This window comes from Cyanistes caeruleus, chromosome Z, assembly GCF_971803275.1.
Source record: "Cyanistes caeruleus chromosome Z, bCyaCae1.hap1.1, whole genome shotgun sequence".
NCBI classification, from domain to species: domain Eukaryota; kingdom Metazoa; phylum Chordata; class Aves; order Passeriformes; family Paridae; genus Cyanistes; species Cyanistes caeruleus.
The window spans coordinates 56,380,122-56,405,039 of NC_141732.1; the positions used below are offsets into that span (position 1 = coordinate 56,380,122).

The 24,918-nt window shown below is 41.2% G+C and overlaps 1 long non-coding RNA gene across 1 annotated transcript in view; it reads right to left on the minus strand.

Moving 5' to 3' along the window:
• Positions 1–24,687, minus strand: part of LOC111940742 (uncharacterized) — a 202,279-nt gene extending 177,592 nt beyond the window's left edge. The window contains exon 1 of the long non-coding RNA XR_015280029.1: positions 24,555–24,687. This is a non-coding gene — a long non-coding RNA (uncharacterized LOC111940742). The remainder of the gene's footprint in view (positions 1–24,554) is intronic.
• Between the last annotated feature and the right edge of the window lie 231 nt (positions 24,688–24,918).

Sequence of the window (24,918 nt, forward strand, 5' to 3'; positions counted from 1 at the left end):
GAGAACAGTAGATACTCAACAAAAAAAACATCTGCAAATTGGTCTCTATTGGCCAGTACCATTCTAGTGAAGCCACCTTTGCTCTTCCTGTGCCATTCCTCATCAGCCACCTTTCAGCTCTCATCCCATGTCACATCAGCTGCAGGTACCTTAGACACTGTTCTACTACCTGATATTTTCCCAACAGCATGCGTGGGTACACCATAGTATTATCATTATCACAGTGCTTGGAAGCTAAAAAATATTTTCATTCATCTTCACAATGAAGAGAATATCAGCAGAAAGACAAAACTATGTAAAACAGGTAAGTACATGTACTCTTCCCAATACCTGGCCCAACAGGCAGGTGGCTCTTAGGAAAAGACATTGGCTTGATCCACATGGTGGACTTGGATATCATTTGCATAGAGCCACTTCATGGATTACCTCACACAAGGGTGGGTGACCAGCACTCCACTTTTCATTCATGCAGAAGGTGGCCTTGAAATCAAATAAACTATAGTCTCATTGTTTGTTTTGCTGGCAAAACAATAGGTATGGTTCATCCTGAAAAGCCGTGTGTGCATGTGTGCAGAGTGCAGAAAGAGTAGCTTGTCCCTTAGTTTAAAAAATATCCTGTAATCTTCTTGAAGCAGAAAGGTTTCCTAAAATGTCATGTTTTTACAGTTTCCAAGTACTTTATCATGCCCAGTGGAAAGTGATAAAAAAAGCTAAAACTTGCCTCCATGTGGAAAGGTTTTTCTGGGCTGAAATTCACAGCCTCAGCTGACCATAATTTTCAGGATGCCTGCAGCTGGTCTATCAACTTTGTATTTTCAGCTCTTTACACTTGTATCCCATCTTCACTAGAAGGTCTTTCCCTTCACACTTGCTTCACAGTACCAGTTGGTCACAGTTAAGGTTACCTGGTCAGCCCTGAGCTTTAGTAGGCGTTCTGCTTCCTTCTGCACATCATATGGATCCTTCATGCAACAGACCTGCTGCTACAGTTGTTTAGATACCATTAAATGAGATGTCCAAATTACAACCTTTTCCTGTTCGTCCCTCACAAAATACTGTGGATGCTGTAGTAAGACCAAGCTGTAAGTCTCACCCAAGCAAGTTTGGCATCCCACATAATTCCATAGTAAAGAGCTGAAATAGCTCCTATCTCGCTCTGCCCAATGATGCCAGCTCAGGCATGGATAGCTCCCCCCTGATCTATCTCCTGTTGGATCAAACCAAATTTTACTCTAGGACTGCAAAAGAGTAAGCCTACACCTTTTCAGCTGCAGTTAATCAGAGTTTATCCGCCAGCCCCTGTGAGAAACAGTGAAAACCCATCTGAATCACTTTCAGAATTAAGTCATTTTTTGCCATTGTCTTGAGAATAATCTTGGAATTAGAAAGCACTAATCCTGCTACAACTTTTACCCACTAAAAACCTCCACCAACTTCAGAGCTCTTGATACATGATTGTGATGGATTTTAATTTCTTGGGTGTGGATAAGGCCTTCATAATCACTTCACTGTAGACAACCTAATGTTTTTTTCAAGTCTTATTTCAACACTTTCATCATTATTCATATTCATTCATCCAAAGACAAAAATGTAAAAACTGAAAGATCAGCCTCCATTCTCAAATCTTTGTACAATGAGTGTTTCACAACCTTACAAAAAAACCCAAACAAACCAAAAAAACCCAACCAAAACCCTAAACAAATTCTAGCTGTGGCTTCCCTGCAAAATTCTTATTACAAATTTCACTGCAGAAAGTGAGATTTCATTCTTACGTGATTTTTTTTGAGAGCCACAGATCAGTAACAAAAGCCACAGATCACTAACAAAAATACTCCCCAAACATACTTGTCCATCAGAAACATGTCTTCATTTTCTTGCAACAGCTGTAAGAAAACTGTAACTTTCCAGTGAAATACACAGCATGTGCCAGTAGGTTTCCACAAACTTACAGAATAAATTAATTTGGGTACACAAAGAATTTAGCCAACAGCAACAAACCATAAAGCTAAGTCTCAAAAGTGTCTATTTCACTAAATAAAGGAAGTTTTAAAGATGTTTGTTTGACAGACCTGTGTAAGTGCTCTGCTGCTGAATATGGCTGAAGTGTGAATTAGAGTTAAAAATGTAATTAAAACAGGCATTTTCATTAGCATGCATCCAAACTGACTGTGTTACCACAAGTTTGCTTTAATGGTTTTTATACTCTCTGCTTGCTTTCTGCACTGCTTGGACAAGCAAGATCTAGTTCACAGCATTTCCACAAAGGTTTCTGAAGTTAGCTGAGGTTATAAATGTTTGCAGAGTCATTTCCACTGCATAGTGCTGTTTTCAGAGGCAGACAGTTCATTGTCAAAAGTGATACCATGTTTCTTCAGTGCCCATCATCCCACACTGACAGCAAACAGCTAGTAATGCACCAAACAGTCTTGGCCAATTGCCTATGGACAGCTAAAATTAACCTGTAACAAACACTCACTGTGTGTTCTGGAGTATTAAATGTTTTTAAACCTCTATTATAGTTGTTTTGCAAGCAGAAAAATGGACAAAATTCAAATGAAAGGGAGTAAGAACTTATTTAGGCCACCATGGGTGGACTAAAGCATGTAGGTGGCCAGCTACAGAGACAGAGGGTAGTATGAAAGATCTGAGTTACATCTGAGTTATATGCCCATGTCCAGACTATTTGCTGGAAATAGTGCCTTCATTATCTATCCATTTAGTCTGTAGAAATTCAAGCCAGAGCTTCATTTACTTTTGAATTTTTCTACAGTGAAATTTGATCTTCTGGGGTGCTAAATTTTTTCTGCAGTGTTGAGTATCTTAAAGCCCTCCAAGCCTCAGAAGACATCAAACTGCTGTCTTGCTCCACTCCCAAGAGGATCCTACAGTGGGAAAAACTGATGTAAATGACAGTGTAAAATACTGCTGGGGGCAGGAACAAAAGCCTCTGCAACCAAGCATTAATCTTAGCTTGAAACTAAAGACAGAAACACAGCCAAAAGAGCTATTGTCCTCAGAGGGAAGACAAATATTCCCTAACTTGCCTCTACTAGTACAGCCAGCACCTTCATGGGCCCTTTGGGACCTTCCTTTGCCCCTGTGTCTTTTCTCAAGGCACAGTATTTCTTATAAGCAAGCATTAGTCCACAGAGAAAAGAAACACATACAAGAGTTAACTCATTCCTTAGCAGAAAGCAGGATGTAAGGACAACACAATTTCACTGATGGACAATTGTTGCCTACTGAGTCTCCCCATTATCCTGATCAAGTGAGAGGAGTTAACATAAGATGTAAGACCAGGCCTGCAGCACCAGAGCTACTGCCTGTTCTGGGGGACTTTCCAGGTGAGAAAGCTGATCTCTGACAGGAAGGAGCTGGAAGGCAAGCTGGAGTGGGAGTAATAGATTTTACATCACAAATATGTTTCCTTGCATTCTTCCCAACATAAAAATCGATTCAAAGAAATCACTGATGTCAAAGCTAATCAAAGCCAAGCAAACTGCTGTGCTTGGAGTGCTTGAAGTGCCATGAAAGAATATGAAGGAAGACTGCTGCTTGCAAGCATTTAGCCACACAACATGGTCAGCTACATCAGTCCCACTACTTAAGTCACATATGAAAATGAGCACTGGCTAAACTTTGTCCTCATTTGCCAGTATTATGCCAATATGAATAGTCTAGTGCTAACTGTCCCTGCAATGATGAATCTCCATACTTCCTCAATTTTCTAACAGATGTCTAACCACTAACCAGGAACAAGTAGTGCATTGCTTAAAAGGATGCTTAAAAGGACCAAAACAACAAATGGATGAGCTAATTCCTTGAAAAAATTTTGTCTGGAAAAGGAAGCTAGCAAAAAATCTCAGGCTACATCACGAAAAGGGAAACCTGGAGGAAACTGTGTGAACTAACATTTTTAGTAATAACTTTTATAGACACACAACCCAAAACTTTGTTCCTGTCATGTTTGACATGTCACGGCTTAACACCACGCACTCATGAAAACTGCTTGCTCACCTCCTCTGCCACAGCTGGGTAGAAGAGAGAGAAAAAATTAAGGAAGGGTTCATGAGTTGCAATAATGACCAGGAGAAAACAGACTCAAAGGTACATAGACAATTTATTACTAACAAAATCAGAGGAGGGTGATGAGAAGCAAAAAAAGCCCTTAATACACCTTTTGTTTCCCCAGCCCCTTCCTCCTTCCCACCAACAGCACTGGGAGACAGGGCCTAGGGGTTTTGGTCAGTTCATCAAAGATTTTCCTCCACTGCTCAGGGAGAGGAGTCCTTCCCCTCTGAGACCATGGGGTTCCTCCCACAGGACACAGTTCTCTGTGAGCTTTCCAGCATGGTTCCAATCTCATGAGCAGCAGTCTTCCCAAAACTGCTGCAGTGTGAGTCCCTCCTGTGGGCAGACAGTCCTCCCAAAACTGCTGTGGCAGAGGTCACTCTTCCACGGGGAGCAGCCTTCCAAGGACAGGCTGCTCCAGCCTGGAAGCAGGGCCCCCTCTCTCCATCGAGTCTTCCACAGGACCACAGCCTCCTCCAGGCATCCACCCTCTCTGGCACGGGCACCTTCCCCAGGGGCTGTGGGTGGATCTCTGCATCCCTTGTGGATCCCCATGGGCTGCAGGGGCACAGCTGCTTCACCATGGTCTCACCACAGCCTGCAGAGGAATCTTGGCTCCAGCATCTCCTCTCCTCCCCCCCCGCCACTGACCTTGGTGTCTCCATGTTGTTCCCCTCACATGTTCTCACCTCTTCCTATTCTCTGGCTGGAAAAAAACCCTGCGTGCACTTTGTTTTGACTTTCTTTTTAAATCTGTCATCACAGAGTTGTTACCAACATCTTTAATTGTCTCAGCCTTGGCCAGCAGCACGTCCATCCTCAGAGCCATCAGGGAATGGCTCTGCCAGACATGGTGGAAGCTTCTGACAGCTTCTCATAGGAGCCACCTCTGTGGCCCCCTGCTGCTACCAAAACCCGGGCCATGCAAAACCAACACAGTTCCCCTGAGCTCATTGCACAGCCAGTCTCTTAAAATGACTTCCATAGCCAAGTGAATTTTACTGACTGGAGGAACTTGTAGCAACGACCAAAAAACTGCAGCCTTCTGTTTCCCCCCGATACATTAAGTAAAATTAATAATGTGGAACCTGATACACAGTCCACACAATGCAGTCAGAGCTTCAGCCCTTCAGTGGATAAGTCCCTCAATAGCCAGTGTGGAGTGAAGTGAATCCTGTCTCTGAGATGAAGGAAGGAGATAGTCTACCACTTCCAGCCAAGCAGGTGCTGTGAAGAGGGATCCCAAGTATTACAGCAAGCACATTGTTATTATGTTCATTCCCTGCACGGGAAAGAAGGCTCTCTAGACATGCCAAGGCATTTCAAGGAGTGAAACACCTACACAAATCCTGCAGAATCAAGCAGAATGTGTTTACTGATTGAAAAATAGGAGAATCCAAATAACCTTAGACACTTTTTGTGGGCTTACCACAGGGATGCAGTAAGAACTTTTGTTTATTCAGGGACTCTGTTACTCCTTCTGCTGAATACCATTTCAGACATGCGTGCCACAAAGCAAGACAAACTAGTGCAGCAAGATCACTGGGAGCACTGCTGATATCAGATACTTTTAGTTTCTTGTAATTTCCAGGCATCAGATGTGGTGTGTGGCAGAGCTGGTGTGTAAGTTGGGAGACAGCACTGTCTCTCCCTGGAGATAACTTCTGCCTTCCTCACATTCAGTCATATGCATCTATGTGATGTTATTACTGAACTGGTCAATAGCCTAAGGAAAATTGGCTCCTAGGTGTAAAATAGTTTCAGCATAGGCCTTGAGGTATACACACTTTCCAACAGGCCAGTTCAGATGAAGCATTAGCCTTAATAAATAAATAAGTTCCAACTTCAGCTGTTTGTTCCATGTAGCAAATATTTCCATTCCAAAAAAATGGCGTTGTGGCTTCAAAGAAAACTGGTTTCTAAATAAAAACATCTTTGTCATTAATTATCACAGCCATTCCAAGAAGTTCTTTGAATATGAAGTAATTAGTGAACCAGGTAAAAGAGGATGAGACATGTCTGTAACAGAATTGTTAGTGCATAAAGGATAAGGACTTAGTTTTGTCATCTGAAAACCACATTACTTTCTCTGGTTGGAAGTAGGTCAAGTGCCCTCAGGAAATAGCTATTTGGTTCTCACCAGGAAGTAATCTGATACTCACACATCTCCAGCCTTATTAAAACCTCAGTATGAGGTAAAGTCAAGGATGTCAGCTTAGTTTCTTGTTGCATTGAAAGGACAAGGGTGATGTTTGAAAGGAAAAGGTTTATTATTTTTAATCAGACACTCAGGCAAATAACGCTGTCAGTGAATCACATGCAGAGCTGTTTAGTTTTCCAGCAGCCCACACAAGACCAATAATGTAAGGAAAAAAACAGAGCAGCTAGAGGATGGATCTTGCAAGGTAGTATGCACTGAAAAGCTGTGCAATAGCTTAAGTGTGTGTTTAATTTAAAGGCCATGAGCAGTTCTCACTATTTTTTCAATAGAAGCACTTGCTTTGTCTGAGAATGGGATGACACAGAGGATATAAGAAGAAACATCCCTGCATGCCAATAAAAATGGTCATTACTATGGAGGTAGCTAGAAGAGAGTTTTATGGATGCTGTGTGTCAGGCCATCAAATTTTGCTTCTCCAGCTAGAACTGATGTAATCTATCAAGCATTTTCTCTATCCTGAGCCATGTTTTTACTATTATTAATCTTTACTTCTTCAATGCTTGCTTTTCTTTGAGAAGAGGCATTGAGGACCAAAATCAGGTGAGGGGAGTTAGATGAATTATGTAATTGTAGTGTGTGTTTCATTAGAGGATTGAAAACTAGGCCAAGTGAGCTTTCAGCCATAGGTTTTATATTTTTATTTGCCAAGGGGAATAAAAGGGTTTGGCCTCTCTTCCTCCAGTTTCAAAAGAAGGTAGAAACATTCACTTTGTTTTCAGATTTCATGCAAAATTCATGTGATACTTAAGGGAAAACAAAATCCTATGAGAGAAACAACATAAAGCCTATTCCTAATGAAGATTTGTTCAAATTTTAATTGTTTCAGAACATAACTTAGCAGAAGGTCACAGGGAAAGCAGGGGGATGGTGTAAAATAGTCATTGCCTTAAAGGACAGTTGTAATAGCAGTTCTCATTTCCCATCACACTTTGCCAACCTACCTTGCCTCACTTGTCTTGCTCTGAATGTCTACTCCAATCTATTTTGAGAAGTCCAGAGTCCCGTTCTTTGACCATTCAAGCTTCAATAGACTAGCTGAAGGCTGCCATGAGGATGCCACAACATATTTATAGCAGAGGACTTGTATGTCACCCATCCAAACTGAGCCACCCACCCCCTCTAGAGAAGGAAGTTCTTGGTGGACAGCAGATGGATTAAGCCAGTGGGGATCACAAGGACTGGTAGTTCCTGTATGGCACATCCTGCACACAAATTGATCTATACATTTTCTGCAAAGCCCCCCAGCAATCAAGGCAAACCAAATGTGAGGATCAGGGACCATTGCCCACACCACATGGTGAGGAGGTGCTGCCTACCTTGCCCTAGGAATTTGCAAGTGCAGCCCTCCTCATGGCCACACTCAGTCTGGTGGCTGCACCATGACTCTGCAAGCAGGAAGATTACCTCCACTATCCAAGCCTATTTATTCCCATTGTGCAGCCCTGTTCCTTATGTTGAACCAGAGGGATGAGCCACCACCACAGAGGGGATTAGTGCCAGAGTATGGGCAGAAAGTTCCAGGCTCTCACTGTGTCCTCTGACTGCACCTCTTTATTGTGTGAGGTCTGTTTTTTGTCAAGCAATATCTGAGGGGGAAAAGAAAAATAACAAAAAGACCAAGAGATTTCAAAATAACATGTGCAAGCTGCTTGTCAAAGCCTTGTATATGTCCCCAGGTGCCAAGCCAAGAAACTCTCCTTAGCAGCTTTTGTTGGAAACAATTAAAGTTGGAATTAACTTAACTTGATAAAGTTGAAAGCAACATTTCAACTTTATCTTTTCTCTTCTTTCAGACAGCTATGAAAATTTTGTCAAAAATAACAATACCAGTATTCACTGAGACTAGCTCAGTTTGCTGTGTTTGACTCATTGCCAGCACATGCCTCTGCTAGGAGAGGGCAGCCTGCAAAGCTCAAGGAGTCTGTTTCTCCTAAGTTTGATATTCCTAATGTCTGGAGGGAAAGCCACCAGTGAGATGAAAGCAGGCTAGAGCAGGAGTGATGGAGCTGTGCAGACAATGTTCAGAGGTTAAAAAGCAACCTGTTTCTTAAATGGCACATTAAGCCTGATTTCCAGCAATAATGCTTTTCCCCATATTAATACAAGATGCTTTTATGTAGGTGTCAGCCCATTTAACAGCTGGCATATGACATTACTCCAAGAGAATCTGGTGAATCAGTGAGGCTGTTGTTCTTCAGTTGGGGTCAAGAAATATGAAGGGGTGGGGGGAACAAAACCAGGGTCCCTAACTCAGTGCTTGACCTAATACAGCTTCTGAAATGTGAGAACAGAGTGATTTGAAGTTACTGGTAGAATTAATGCCTATTTTGCCTGCTAAAGTAGAAGTCAAAGTTGGTTTGTATGCATGTAATGCTGATTTGTCAAAGCCAGCCTTGGCTTAGCTACGGTGATGGGTGCCAGGCTCATCTTCATGTGACCAGGTCCTCACCACTGTAACTTGTCAGGGACCACATCCCTTTGTGCTTGTGTCATGTCCATTTTTCTGCTGTGAATCTGAACTTTTCTTATTATTTCAGGGGCACACTTAACAACTGCAGCACCCTGCAATGACAAACACTGCTCTTAGTGACTGTGTCTTGAAGCTATTCTTTGGCAAGTGTTTAATTTCTGCAGTCCCCATCATTCCAATAGTTCCATGGTCTTACAATGGAAATGAAATGAATACAAATCTGAGGTCAAGGGCCCAATGATCTCCCAAGCTAAACAAATGGCAAAAATGAGACTTTTCTCTAAGAACATCCTGCCCTCAATTTACAAGAATTTAGACCTGGAGATAAACAGGGTGAAAATATCCAATATGAGAAAAATATCCTGTCTCTCTATGAAAAAATATACTGTCTCTAACAGTAGTGCCTCAGTGATTTGAGCATCTTATCACTCTACAGTTTTACCGAAGTTTAAATAGTGGTACTATTGCAGGCACATTTTATTCACAGATAGAGATTTTGCTGCTTTTACCTGAAAATTAATCTTTTAAAAAATGGGTTAAACCAGCAGTTCTAGAACATGTGGAATAAAAACAAACACTTGCAACAGCAATGGCCACAAGAACAGCGGAAGTACTAATTTCATCAGTACTCAGCTAAGTCAGTGTAAGATGAACAAGTTGCCATGCAATACAACAAGATGCTCTGGAAAGCAATAAGGAAGCCAATACAGAAACCTGGATTACGGTCTGAGATGCACACAGTATCCTTTACCACTCAGGAGCTTGGCAGAGAATTGTCCCAGAGCTACAGATGCTCCGTGAACTTTCCTAGGGGAGGCAGTAATAATACTGCTACTGTCGAAGTGAGGAGACCATGAGAAAATACAGGAGTGCTGCTCGTGAGAGTAATGGTTGCAGCATTTGGGCTGGGTGCATGCCCTGAATGAGAGCCTGCTAGCAGCTGTGGGTGCAGCAAGATCCCATTCTGGCAACATGCAGTGGAGTGAGCAGTGTATCATATAAACACCTGTGAGAATACTTGGATTGAAGCAAATACATTACCTTCAGCCCTTTGGGGGAAAAAAAGAAATGCAGCCAACATGTAGCAGACAAAATCATTACCATGCAGATTTTGGTGCAGCAGACATACGCTGAAAAATATGAAATAATGCTGAACTGAGTAGTGTTATGCAGAGTTCCCACTTACTTTACTGAGTTCTGCCTATTACCTGAAACAGAATGACAATCTATACATCAAAAAAAATGAATGCTAAGTTTTGTCAAAAAGTTACAATAGCAAATTTTATGGGAAATTATATTAATTAAGAGCCTTACTGGTGATATGGGTTATCATTTTGTATTATCAAAAACTGGGTATTAGTGAGTGGGTCAATAACGCATGTCTCAGTTTCTTACAGTGAAATCAATGAGATTTAGGGTGGTAGTTAAATAAAAAAAAGTTTCAGATCAGTCCAGGTGGAATTAAAATATTTAAGGTTTAGTCTGATGAATAAAAAGTGTAACAACAAAAGAGATCCTATTCCACACATTTAGCAAAAAGCAATAAAAATAAAAACTAAGTGCTAGTCTTAGGCCTTGTCTACTAAACCAATGAGGTAGAACAAGTTTCTCTAAGTAATTACTAGCCCAGAAGGCAAGGAGTTAACTTCTGTATATTCCATATAAAACAAAATATTGTTTTATATGGTATTCAGAAGAGAAGGTGACATGATGCACCTGCAGAATTGCTCTGAATTTATCCTACTGGTGCTCCATTTTGATATAAAATACTTAAATACTCAGAAAACAAATAGGAATAAATTTACTACAATTTCATTGTAAACTGGATGCTCCTTGGAGAATTAATATATGGAATTCTATCTTAAGTTCAAGAAACATGTTCTACAGAATGAAAAAGCATGCACAGAAGAGACGGAGTGAAACAGAAGAAACCTAAAGAAAGATCCTACAGCTTCAGGATTGACAACACCCCTTAAATGCAAGGCAACATAGAGATTTGAATTCCAGGTTCCTGTATCATAGACAAGCATGCTGACTGCTCTCTGTTGAAAAGAAAGGGCAATCAATGCCTCCCCTACTTCTTGTGTGCGGAGAGCAAGGGGCAAAAAAAACCCCAAAAAACAACAAAAGTTGTTCAGCCTGAAAAATTTAACTTGAATCCATAAATAGAGTTTCCCGTGAAGCCAAGAGATTTGCACTGGCACAAAACTGATTAGTCACACTGGAAAATAGGCTTCCCTACTGCTAAAGAGATTTTACAACTGACATTGACATGCTCTTGGAGCCATGCTGTTTCTGCATTCTCTCCTGATTGAATCTCCTTGTTGTACAGTTGGAAGATTTACCCTTTTACTGTTCTGTAGAACATTCACTGACTCTCTAGTTCAACGGTAAATACTTGATCACCTCTGAGGACTGGACTATCAGACTGGAATGATACAGTTATACAAACTATTTTACTTCTTTGTTCAGAGTGTAACTACAGCATGTAGCCTAGTGAATTTCATACTGGGACAGTCTTCAGTTTAGAAGTCACTACATAAATGGTGACATGATGGTATTTGTCAGGAATGGCACATTATAAAGGCTAACAAATAAGCTTATTAAATACAATTTTTCCTCATTTGACAAAAATAAAATTAGGAAGTATGCAAAAATTCCTTTCCATAGTACATATCTTGATTAGTCAAAGGATTAATACCTACTAACTCTGTTTTTACAATCTGGACAGCACTTGATAGCTAGATGTCAGCTGAATTTCTTGAAAAGTTGGGTCCTTGTGATTTTGTTTATCTTTTAGGATTATGTTCAAACTCAGAGGACATTAAGACACTGGGCTAATATAACAAGACTTGGAATAAAATCTCTCTGAGTGTAGTGAAGAAGAAGGGATGTTCCAGCTCGCATTTGAAGCTAGATCTTACAAGAGAGCTCTACCTTGTTTCTAAGTGACAGTCAATTCACTGATTGATTTGTGACCTTATTAAATCACAAGTCTGGTTCTGGTTTATCTTCCTAATACTTTGCATGCTGTCTCTGGCAATAGGCACCATTTCCTGGAACATGAGCAGGAATGAGACTCAGTGAGTATTCATGTTATGTTCCATGTCAGCCAGGATAATCTCAATATGTGCTTGGCTCTCCAAAGTCAAAAGTCACTTCCTTTTACTTCTTTCTACTTGTAACTTCCTCACTCATTACTTGAAACTATTTACACTGTTGGTCTTCACAGATCCTTGTAATAACCAGTTTCATAATGTAATTAGGCACAGTGTGAAGAAGTACTTACTCTGTTTGCTGTAAACTACTTGTTTAAACGTTAGTTTTGTCTTTGGCAATACTTCGTGTGCAGAATGGGACTTCATCGGTCACTTTAGTGTTTGGTCACTCAGATTCCTCAGATCCTTCCTGCAAGAAAGCTTTGCACACAATGAGGTTCAGCCTTAGGTAAGGGTATGCTAGTCATTCATAACCCCAGATATAAATAATCTCAGTAATGCAAAAATACAACAGTGTTACATCAGCTGAAGGTGATCCAGCATCCCTATTTTGTCTCTAAGGGGCCAGGACTACTGAGAGTAGTGTTGGTCTCCTGTCAAAAGCGTTTTTTTGGATGCTATTTTGTTCTGGATTTTTGCCTGATGAGATTTTTTCCTATCTTAGTCCCAAGCCAGGGCTCTGGAAAAAGGCCTGTAGAAGGCCTTTTCAGTTACACTGAAATAATTTCATGCTGTTTACAGCCCAGTCTGCAGTCTTTTTTTTTTTTTTAACAAAAAGCTTGTGTCTCCTGGGAAAGTTTGGCTTTACTGTGGGCTTTAAGGACCTGCTACCTTTGGCTCAGAAAAGAGCCTCTGAGTGAGGCAGAAGGTCTCTCTCTGGATATATATATTCACTACAGCTCACACACCAATATCTCTCAGTTTTCTCTTCCCACAAAATTGGTGACTATAGAGTAGCACAAATTATTTCCTGTGCAATGGGAACATCCACCCAGAACTTGCTGCCTTGCTGCCTACCACAGCAGCACTCATAATGTGGGCATCTTATAGATACACTCGTGCCAAGTGGGAACAATACCCATTGCCAGTTATCTGGTCTGTAAAACAGCCTGCATTTGGTAAAGCTGGATCATATTCAGGTAGAATTCCTTTTAAAAGCCATATGCTTAGTTTTCAGAATCAGGATCACTTTTAAGACCTTTTGGTTTCAACTAGAATCAGCAGGTCTTCTTAGATTATGATACCACCCACAGGAGGTAAGAAGGCTGGGCTCCAGAGTTGCCAGCAGTCATATCTCAGAAGATAAAACAGGAGAAAAATACATTTCAGCTTGTGTTTACAAATGGGCAGAGAGTACACATGAATGTGTGAAGCATCAGCAAACCAAGCATCAAAAGGGAGGTATCTGAAAGCGTGGGAAATGTTCCTACTGACTACGGTGCTAGCTGGCAGTGTTGGGACTACATGACTTTCAAAAGTAGTGTCATGTTTTTGCAGACTGACTTGCTGAACTTGTACATGCATCTGTGGCCTAAGCAGGCTTCCACTTAATGACATGCCTAGTTCCATAAAAACACAGACGCTGCAGTAACACAAAAACAAGAATGTCATTATGTTGGAGACAATCATGTCTGTTGCTTCAACACACATATCAGTGGAGCCTGAAGGGACTCTGTAGTGTTGTCACAGGTGATCTGACTGCAGGGACACTGAAAGGTTGAGTGGAGCAGCCACAGCACAAAGCAATACTTGCTGTCATTGCAACACCAGCAGCAGCATTCTCACTTACTGCAATAGCTGGGGCAGAGAAGTGTAGACAATAAGATGCTGAGACATGTCTGGGACACACAAGAGTAGGTCACTGAGAACGAGATCCTAGCCAAATACATGTACTAACCTGTCATGTCCTGGCGATGTCCGAATTTCTCAGATACACAAACTTCAGGTTTACCTGCATTCACCTTAAGGGGGAAAAAAGGAAGAGGAGAAAATCCATAGAGAAGTTAAGTCAAAGAAAATAATCAAATGCATGCCAGCCTTAACCCTGGGCCTTTCTTGTACACACTAGGTCAGTAGGCTTTCCCAACAGCACACTGGTGCATTTGCTGCTAGGAGGAATGCAGCAAAAAGAATAACTGTTTTGTTTGCTGAGGAAACCCAGAGGCCGGGAGTAGCCATGTGATTAGCCCTGTGCTGAGACCACTGTTGACTAGAGATGGTAAGAAAGCTATTTAAGGAATTTCAAGTGACATAAATAGGTAGCACAAGGTCCAGCTCCAGGGAAACAGGCTCTGATCAGCTGTAACGGGAGTCAACCTCTTTTTCTCCATGGCCTAAATCACAAATGCCACCAAATTCTTCCCACAACGTAAATAAAGAATAAAGTGTAACTATGTTTACTTTATTACATCTGAGATTAATTTTTGAGACGTTAATAGCACTATAGCTATCCTTGTCTTTCTAAAAAATATCAATTCTGCTCACATGCTGATCTAACATTCATGGGGACAATTTTCTGCCAAGCAACACTGAATCTTTATGGCCAGACATAAGTGCACATGAATAATGCTGTAATGATGGCTATTTATTAACAGTCTTAAGAGCTGAAACATGCCATTTTTAAAGCACTTTAATGCCTAGGGGATATTAGATGTCTCTTTTCACTAATACTTCTCTTACTTTATATACTTTCCTATTTCCACTATATACTGCCTGACAATTTATTTCCTAATCCAGCCTCTCCTTGTGCTCTCCTGGCTCTCTGTACCCTCTTTATCTCCTGTCCTTTTACTTTCTTTTCCTAGTATACCTCTAAGGAATTCTATAAGAGCAGCAGACTGTGTACATCCTCCAGGTGGGCTGTCATCATGCAGAACAGAGGGAGACACCCCTGCCCTGGAATGCCTCGAGAGACATTCTCCATAATGGAAAGGTCCTGAGGAGCACTTTGCCACCACAGCCTTGTGATGGACTAGGACTAGGACTGTCCATTGATTCTTGTGTGGAAGCACCTCAGTGGCACCTTCATGCCATGCAGACAGCTCTTTTGGTCGTACAGGAGTCTAACTGAAATTAAGCAAGGTGCAGCAGTGGGAGCAATCTCCTTGCCTTAGAAAACATGCTCTTTCTTCCCACAGGGAGTTGGGAAGGAAGGAGAACAGTATGTGATCACAAGGTTCAGGAATTTCTTCATGCTTTTATGAAATATTTGTCATTTTTCAGAAACCTCCCTGGGATCTCCTTTTCCTGCAGCTTGCCCACACAGCAATTATGTTCACTGTCACTCTCATGCAATTGTGTTTAGTGTCCTAGCACCCTGAAAGTACAGCTGAGCCAGAATGCTTGAGGAGGCAGCTGGCAGCATTGCAGCAATTTCTCACCTCTCAAAACTCTTTGGTCTACAGACAAAAATATTTTCCAGTGGGTACAGACTGGCTCTTTTTTTTGCCCTATCTGACAACAAGTTTATTCTGCAGCAGGCAAACTCCATGGCAAAGAGGAAGGTGGGAGAAAAGTATTTTGAGCACACTTCTCATCTTTCCCCATTGGAAATAAAGAATAACAGAAGACAAGGACATAACAATTCCCACCTCACACTGTGTGGCACATATTAGAGCCCTCTTTGCTGCAACATTTGGTTACACAATGTAAGGTTCTTGCATGTCACCAGTGTCTTTCCAGTCCTCTTTACAGCTGTATGGCTGCCTATGTTACACAGGACAACAAACTGCAATTTTGCATGCTATAGCAGCTAAATTTTGCTTTTCAAAGTCTTCTCTTGTTCCATCTAGCAAATGATGCTGCACTTCTAGGCGTCAGGAAAAGTGTTTTTCCCTTCTGCAACAAGAGAATTTTCTTTTGGAAACCTCAGTTCTAACAGGAACCGTCTACACTATAGCTGCAAATGAGATGAAATCAAATCAAATCAGCATAAATAAGTTTATTTTCTTCTACTTTCTGCCATGAAATATGACCAAAAAAATGCTGCCAGGAAAAGCGTTAGTTGTTTTGTTTGAGGGATTTTTTTAAGAAAAAGTAAACAAAAGCCATCATGCTCAGGCAAATGAGCATACTCCTATTTCACTCTAGAATGATTTTTTTTTGCTAAGTTTAAATCCATTCCTTATTATCTCCCATTAAATAAATAAAGCAAATTTAAAAAGAAATTATGGTGTCAGAAATTATATCAGTTCAAAGTAAATTGTTTCTGTTTCTCTCCTTTGTTTTGTTTTTTTTTAAACTGACAGATACAGCTCTTTAAAATTTTCTATGTACAAAAATTTTCTATGTACAAATACATACACCCAAGCACCTGATGGGATTATATTTGTTCACAATTGCATGTGCATATACAATTGCTTAGGCCTGAAAATAAGCACTTAAATTCTTGCACTCCCCACAAAGAGGTTTCTTGCTCTGGAAGTCAATTGGTTTTTGTGGTGTTTATTCCTCTACCAAAGGTTATTTCTGCAGGAAAATATGGTATTTCTGAGATTCAGAGATGATATTCAATCAGATACTATTGTCAAGGTAATGCTTATATATTTTTGATTATATTCAGGCTGCTTCCTCCCACCATCTTCAAGAAAGCTTTGTGCTGCCATTTGCTGAATTTAGAGGTGAAGCAATGGTTTATTTTCCTAAGGGCGAAAGGTTTGTGCTGTTACATTGCCTATATGTGTTCTAGATGAATAGCTCACGAACCCTGTGAAGCAGTTGGAACACAACAGCAGAGCTCTCACGAGTGTTGAGTGTCTTAAGTTTAATGAATATAGATGGTGTACTTATCACATGGTATGGCTGGCCCAGGGCTGCAGTTTGCTTCCACTATCTTTGCTTCCACTCTCATTTTTTCACTTCCCTGCTACTGCTCTCTTGGGAAAGAGGCAGTCAGGAAAAGGTAAAAAGGGGAGCACAAATTGAAGGCAATGGTCTAGAAAGTAAAAGGCACAGCTAGCAATCAAAAATACGCACATGGACTGCTCAGCCCATGACTCCCATCCACTTTATACCTGTAATTTCTCCTGACAGACCTGACATCACACACAAATGCAATCACTGGCACAGGACGTACACCCCAGATGCAGCAATGTGTTAACAAAAGGACTGATGAAGGAACAACAGATGAAAAAAAATACTTGTTGGCATTAAAAAATATTGTTCCCAGGAAATTTAGAAACTGTATATAGCATAAACTTGGCTGGACACATGCAGGTCACTGTAACTGTTCAGCTGGATCTGGATTCTGACACTCTAAGTTTGTGCCACTCCACTCAGAACCAGACATTTAATGCAACCTTCCAGCTGTGCAGTGAAGCCATATTTTACTATTCTGTGTAATCATTTGGCTTGCTTGAATTGGGATGCCACACAAATACACACTATGCAAACATAGATGCTTTTATTTGTTAAAATAATACCTTGCTTTGCTGCTTCTCAAAAAGAGACTAAATTAATACAAAAAAATTTTAAAATGAGAACACTTTTTTCAGCCAAAACTATGGCTCCTTTTGGGGTATGGACACATGTTTGCAGAAGTAGATTTTACACACGTTAAAAATTAAATACTCCAAAATTACCCTTGTAAAAAAGCTGTTGCTAGGTGGTAAGCAAAATAAACAGTATTGTCCCTACTTACATTGTTCTTTTTCACTGTATTTCAATAATGTTTTTCAAGTCTGGTAGACTACTGTCTGACCTTACATATGCAGTCAAGGCTCAGACATGAAAAATCACTCTGCCACAGATTCCTGACTCTAGGTAGAGAAACACAGATGAAAAAATACTCTATCTTCACACAGGCAAAATCTTGACTGCTTGGACTATGTCTGAATACACACCACCTCTATATGGCTTTTCTCTTGCCCTATATTCCCAAAGAAGCTGTCTGCATCCCTACTGTCCCAGAGTGCTACAGATAAATGTCAGTACATAAAAACAAACTACAGCTCACATGTCAATCCCAGATCCAATAATTTCTATACTCTAGCTTTTGTATGGGGATCCAAACAATCTACCTGTGGTGCAACTGACAATGCCTACATTTTAGCTTTTTTGTTTTTGATATTAACTATAAGCCTGAGGTGCACCCCGGGAAACCCCCTATGTCCATTAAAGCTCTCTGAGCATCCTACTACTGCTGAAGCACTAAAGGTTTTGGGGAATGCCAAGTGCACTCAGTTTCCATTTACCTCAACTATGTGCTAAGCACCCAGCAGCATCCAGCCTCAAAGATAATTTCTGGCCAGTCTGCATCTAAACTTTGCCACTAAGGCCTGCTATTTTCATTTGAAGTTCATGCTCCTCCTTCTTTGGTATAAACATCAAGTTAAATCTGAGATGACAAAAATCTTTACAGCGGGATAATTTCTGTCAGTTTATGGTTAAAGGAACAGAGAAGTGCAATTTGAAATCACTGATTATGTAACAAGAGCCTGAGAACAGCACTAATATTTAATTGATGGAAAAGTAACTGAAGGAGAATTGCTTGGAGTTCTGCCAGAAGGATTTTAACAGCTGGAAGTTGAAAAGTGATTAATTTTGACAGCAATAAACACTCCATGTTCATAAGCAATTATGTTTAGGTTTCTGAGCTGTTTGAATTATTTTCTTTGTACTATTAACATTTTATTATCCAGATAGGAATTTGGATTAATATAATTTAGGAAATTAATTAAAACCCACTTTTCCACTAGCAGGTACCCACTTATCTTGGGAAAAGTGAATGCATCCTGAAATGAATAATTCCTAAGAACTGATGTCAGTGAAAAGTGACCACACTTAACAACATCTCTTAAGAGAAGACAAGGGATGACTGCCAGGGCAAGCCCAAGAAAAGAGAAACACAGAGTTTTTCTTGAACAGTCAGTAGCTGCAATATGCCTGCTACCTAGCATTGCTATTCCTCCTGACATACAGCAGTGGCTACCAAAGCAATAGAAGTTACAAAATACAGTCTCCTTTGAACAGATACAAGCATAACCCTGACTGCATCTAGACAGAGATTAAGGCATTAAGGGTAAGCTAAAATAATTTCTTGAGTGCATGACACAATTAGATACCACCACTAGAGTGGTCAAAGTGAAATACTTTGGCTGGGCTTAGTAACTTTGTGGTGGATCTTGAAGATTCAGTGGAAGCAAGATATGGGGAATGGGAGGTCTGAAAAGATAGGTTTAGGGGATATCAGGTGAGGGGAGGGCATTCTCAGCCATGGAACAACCTTCAGACATTAGTGAGTGGAAGATGTGGTATGGTCCTAGCCATAGAGAATATTTAACCAGCAAACAAAGTCTCCCTGGACATGCTCTACCTTAAGCACAGTCCAATACAAACCTCCAGCCAGCCAGGAAGGGTGGCCAGCCTAATTACACCCCATTACAGACACTGAGGTAAATGGATACAGCTCTCCCATTGTAGATGACCATCTTCTGAAGCCCATCCTCAGAAAAGGACAAGGCACCATTGATAGCCCAAGTGGAAGAAAAGACCAAAGTTAGCTCTGCCCTCCCACCTGTGTCTGAAGGAACTTGTCCAGATGACTGGAGATAGGAGAAACCAGAGGAAACAGATAAAATGGCCTCGCTTAAGGAAGTATCTGACTGGGAGGTGGTTTTTTTGTTGTTGGTTTTTATGTTGGTTTTTTTTTCGCAAATGTTATGGTTACAGCTGTAGAAAGCTCTTCACAATTAATAGCAGGGAAAGGCTGCTGCAACAGCCAGTTCTGAGGTACTGCCAGTTCCAAGGAGCTCACAGTGAAACACAACCTCCTTCACCTCCCCATATTGTCTGTGTGAAACAAAAGCAGGCTCAATTTGCAGTGGTTTTCACAGGGAGCACATTTTACTGATAATGCAAACATCAGCCCTCGGGTGTGTCATCAGTGAAGCCTCACCACACCTCCTGTGGGACTGAACAGAGCAAGAGGTGGTGCAGCCTCTGTGCAGGCTGGGGAGCAGCAGTAGCTCACAGAAAACAAAGTGCAGGGTGCTGCCCTGGCATAGCAAATGTACTGATAGACACACACCACCTACGTGTGTTCTCAGTGTGGAAGGGGAGACTACTTCAACTAATCCTTCTCTCTCTGCTGCACATCACCCAGCCCGCACAAAGCTGAGTAGAGGCTGATTTGTTGCAGTGCACTTTTGTCCTAGCATGGGAGATTCCCAAGTTCACATATAAACTCCTGGCTTTCTTCCTCATTACAAGAGGAATTTAAAATATTTGCCAAGCTCTTGGCATAGTTTTGGAAAACAAGCACTAGTAAAACAAGGTGAAGAATGCAGTTGCAGGAGGGAAGTTATGTTCAGGAAGTGGCACTCGGGAACTCTTCGGTGTTACTTTGATCCAGGCATTTGATGGATGTTTAAACTGGTCTCTGAAGACTATGATTAACTTAGACTAGGTACACTGTTCTCAAACAGCTTTACTTCAGGAAGAAAAGTTAGCTCCCAGGCTGTTTTGTAGACTTGGTTGCAACTGGATGTATTTCCTATATGAAAAGAAGAACTAAGAAGAGGGTCATCACCAGTTTTCCCTAGAGTAGACTAATGAATGCTTAATTGGGCCTCCATCTAGTCAGTTTAAAATAGAAAATTTCTTCAAAATGCTTACTTCCACCCCCACTTTGCTCATTCACCTCTAGATGCTCCCAGGCTCAGAGATAACTAGAAAGGAAGGAGGATAGAGTGTATGTAGCAGAGAAGAAAAGGAGAGGTGAATCATGGGCCACATGAATTTTGCTGGGCCACACTTTATTTTTATGGATGTGTTGAAATCAGGCAGAGATCTAACACAGTGCCTATCACCACATTTTTCCTTCATAGGGAAAATTACATGGCCCCCGTAATTTGTCAGAGACCTTTCACAGGTGGAAGCTGAGAACAAGAGCATCAGGCCCACATATGGAATGCCCAATTCACTAATAACATCTGTGCTGAGCCAGAGGGTTTATTGAGTAAACCTCCAGACAGCTCCAGTGTCAAAATTAAAGTTTATTTAAAAGAGAAATCTGAGAAGCTGCCAAGAATGAATGGACATTTCTTCCTCTGTAACCTCACAGGGTTTCATTTCAGGAAGGGCTAAGCAGGGTCTTGGCATTTAGCCCCAGGAAGGATCATACTTAGTCAGTCCCATCCAACCCACCACATCCCTGCATGCACGGACATTTCTTCTGCTGTAATTTCACAGTGTTTTATTTCACTAGGTTATTTCAATCTTAGAAAAAGAGGTTTCAACCAGGAAGGTGGTTACAATAAGCATCATGTGCGATTAAGTGCTTTTGATATTTAATGTCATGGCATGTATAAGCACCGTGCAAATTGGATTAGATTCTGAAATAGTCTTCTTTAGAGTGCACTAGTGCATGTTTATTGAGCCTCCATCTAGTTAGTGTCAAACAGAAAACTCCTTCAAAGTGGCCAATTTCCACCTCTGTTTTTCCTCATTCTATCATCAGCTTTTTTCATTGGAGGACAATTAAAGAAGGAACAGTTTGTAAGAAAAATGAACAACAGTTAATTTTAAAAAACCCTTTAAAATACTTTGTTTTCCCTGTGCACCCTGGGGATCACAGCCACAAAGAGAGTATTATGTGAAAAATGGACAATTCTGGGTTTCCTACTTGGACAAAATAATTTGAGGAAATATTTAGGCTTGCCCAAATAAGTGCAACAATTTACGGTGGCTCCAGGATCTAACTTGAACAGACATGACACAGTAAGAAAACTGAATCACAGTCTGATACTTTTTTGATTTCCACTGATAAAATGTGGAAGAGATGTACCTCTCCTCTGGCAACATTTCTTTTCTTCCTCCTTATTAATACAGAGTCTTGTTATTGAAACCATCTAATAATCAGCGATCAGCAAACTACCTTCACAGCCACTGCAAAATGCAGCTGCACATTTGCCTTGCAAATGAGAGTGCAGAGGGATAGGATTCATTGGGACATGTCATGGAATTGCACTGCTTTCCTTACTGGCTGTTAGTCATCTTAGATGCTACCTAGTGCTAGCTAAGAGCTAGCTCAACTGCTTGGTGCAGTAAGTGGGAATTTTGACATTTACTTTGACAATTACTTTGAATTCTGACCTTCAACAGAGCCAATGTCTCAGGTCAGCTGCAAAATGAGATGCTGCAGGATGATCTTCTCATTTAAGAACTGAAAATATTTCATACCTCCTAACAGCAGAACATCTTTGATGTGTCACATTTTTAACAAGACCCATGTTTCTAAAAATCCTGTGGTCAGTTTGGCACTTGTTCTCACAGAATCACAGAACCACTGGGGTTGGAAGAGACCTCTGGAGATCATCTAGTCCAACCCCCCAAGGCAGGGTCACCCAGAGCAGGTGACACAGGAACAGGTCCAAGTAAATTTTGAATGGCTCCAGAAAGGGGCACTCCACAGCCTCCCTGGGCAGCCTGTTCCAGTGCTCTGCTACCCTGCTATGTAAAGTTCTTCCTCATGCTGAGGTGGAACTTGTTGTGATTTAGTTTATGGCCATTGTTCCTTTTCCTGCCACTGGGCACCACTGAAAAGAGTCTGGAACCATCCTCTTGGCACCTGCCTTTGAGATATTTATAAGCATTAATGAGAGTCCTTCTCAGTCTTCTTTTCTCTGGACTAAACCCAGAGACCCAGCTCCTTCAGCCTCTTCTCATAAAAGAAATGCTCCAGACTCCTCATCTTGGTGACCTCTGCTGGATCCCCTCCAGCAGCTCCTTGTCTTCCTTGTCCTGAGGAGCCCAGAACTGGACACAGCACTCCAGGCGTGGCCTCACTAGGGACAAGTAGTTCTCGTTCTTCCCCTGACTCTAAAAAGACAACATCTATTCACACATGTTTAATGACCATGAATATTTGTAGTGAACTCCAATAATGTGCAAAATATGCTACCACTGGGAAGTCCTCCATCTTCTTTCTAATTCTAGTTCTAATTCTTTCTAATTTTCAGGATGCAGAAGTATCTTCAGTGCCGCCCATGCTCTGTAACTCTGTTCCGTCTTTATTACTGCAGAGATATTTTGGCTTTCTCCATGGAGGCAGTTAATAAAATTTATTGTTAGTTACAAACTCTATAAATCCAGCCTCTGGAAGATAAGCCAATGCAATATGCTGGCTTCAATGCTGGCAGAATCAAACTAAGCAGGATCATTTGGTGGATTTCTGCCTGTAAGGGAGCTGAATGCCAGTTCATGCAGGGTTACCAAAGGCAAGTTATTTGTCTTGTATTGCAAAGCAAGCATAACTTAGACTGAGGTCTCCTTTAGTTCTTGAGTCTCCCAAGGTGATGATGGGGTTAAAGAAAGGATTTTCTAAATCCAACTCTGTTCCAAAAAGGTTAGGGATAAAACTAGCAGCAATTATGGACTGTTATTAAAATAGCACCTAGAGCTGAATGCCAGGAGCCTCATTAAACTCACTGAGATGATTCCTGCACCAAAGAATTTTCAATATGAACAGACAAGACAAAGACAGCACTGTTATTCTCATTTTGTGAACACCGAGCCTGGACACTGAGTCACCACAGCACGGTGATTAGGTCACTTGCCAAGGTCATATAAGGGCTCTGTGCTAGAGCCCAGACCTGAGTCTATTAGTATGACTGAGGGATAGTTCTGTGCTTTGGAAGAGCTTAATTATCCTGACTTTCCAGAATTGTGTTGATCCAGTTTTGATTTCCAGAATAAAAAGTCAGAAATTTCTGACACCCTCTGCACCCAATCTCCTCAGCAAAAAAGTTTGAGTGCAGGAAGAATAAATTTCTAGAAACTAAGCCATGCTTTTTATAGGCCTAGGCTCACATCTTAAATAGCCTCTGACTCAGTCAGACCTGTGTTGCCACCCTCCCCACTCTTACATGCACACAAAATTCCAGCAACAGGTCATCTAATATTTGTTTGTTGTATGAAAATGCCCGTTTTTTTACTGCTTGCAAAATAATGATGAGGAATCATATCTAACAACAGCCTTGGGCATCTGGCCTGGCTAAAAGTTTTGAAGTGATTTATTCCAACAATTTTATAAAGATTGTTTTAATGACTGTCTTACTTAAAACAAAACCAAAGCCAACTGTTTATACTCAAAATCTCCATTCTACGGTCAAAAGTAATGAACTGGAAATTTCAAAGGTAGAATTGTCAGTGTTTAAATCTCATTTACTTTCTCTTTGTGTCCCTACAAAATTTTAAATATTTTGTGTCTTACATGCAACCAAGAATTACCCACATCTAGAATGCTGTTGGGCTATTGGGAATTACTGAGAAGTCTTTAATTTCAAATTCAAACTGAAATATTTTATGTGTAGTCTACAATAAGACACTGCTTTGTTCTGAAACAGATTGTTTGTCTCTTCTCTTGATACTGTCTTCTACCCTAGCATTTTACAGGAAATGAATGGGAATGAGAGAGTTGTTTCTCCCTCAAATGCTTTTCTTCCTTAAGAAGCAAAACCATTTTATTCCTAACAGGTACGACAATTCACAGCATTAATTTCTAGCAAGACTCGTACATCTTGTTGACACATCGTTTTTAGTATAAAGAGGTCAAAAAAATTTGCATTACCATATTTTGCAAATGTTATTTCAGGTGAATTTTTGACCTCCACTACCTCTTTCACCACATCTCTTTACTTAGAGGTCAAGGTGTGTCATGGAGTTACTTTACCTTTAGGGAGTTGGAGTTGCTGGGAAGTGCTTGGAGTCCTTTCTCTTGACCAATTATCAGTTATTGCTGGGAACTGACAGCAGTTTAGGCCATTGAAAAGTGAGATCAACTTGTGAACCCTACCTTAAAGTGTAAAAGCAGAGCTCTCTGGGTTCTCTTTGTTTTCTGGCTGTGGAGGGTGGCGGAGCTCCAGGCCTCCCGTCCCTGCCCAGGCCATGCGGCCAGGCGGGGATGGGGCCGGGCCTGCCCCGTCTCCAGGCCGGGAGATGGGGGGGCCTGGGGAAGGTTTTCCTCGGGCCCGGGCCGAGCCGATCTCTGGCTCGGCTGCAGGTTTTGCTGTAACTAATTCACTAGAAACTGCCCAGTGAAGAAAGAGAGAGGCCCTGGACTTGCAGCGGGTTGGAGCAGCGACTACACGCTCCAGAGCAGCCATGAGGAACTTTCCATCGCAGAGGGCTCCAGCTCCTGTTCGGCAGAGATCTCCGAA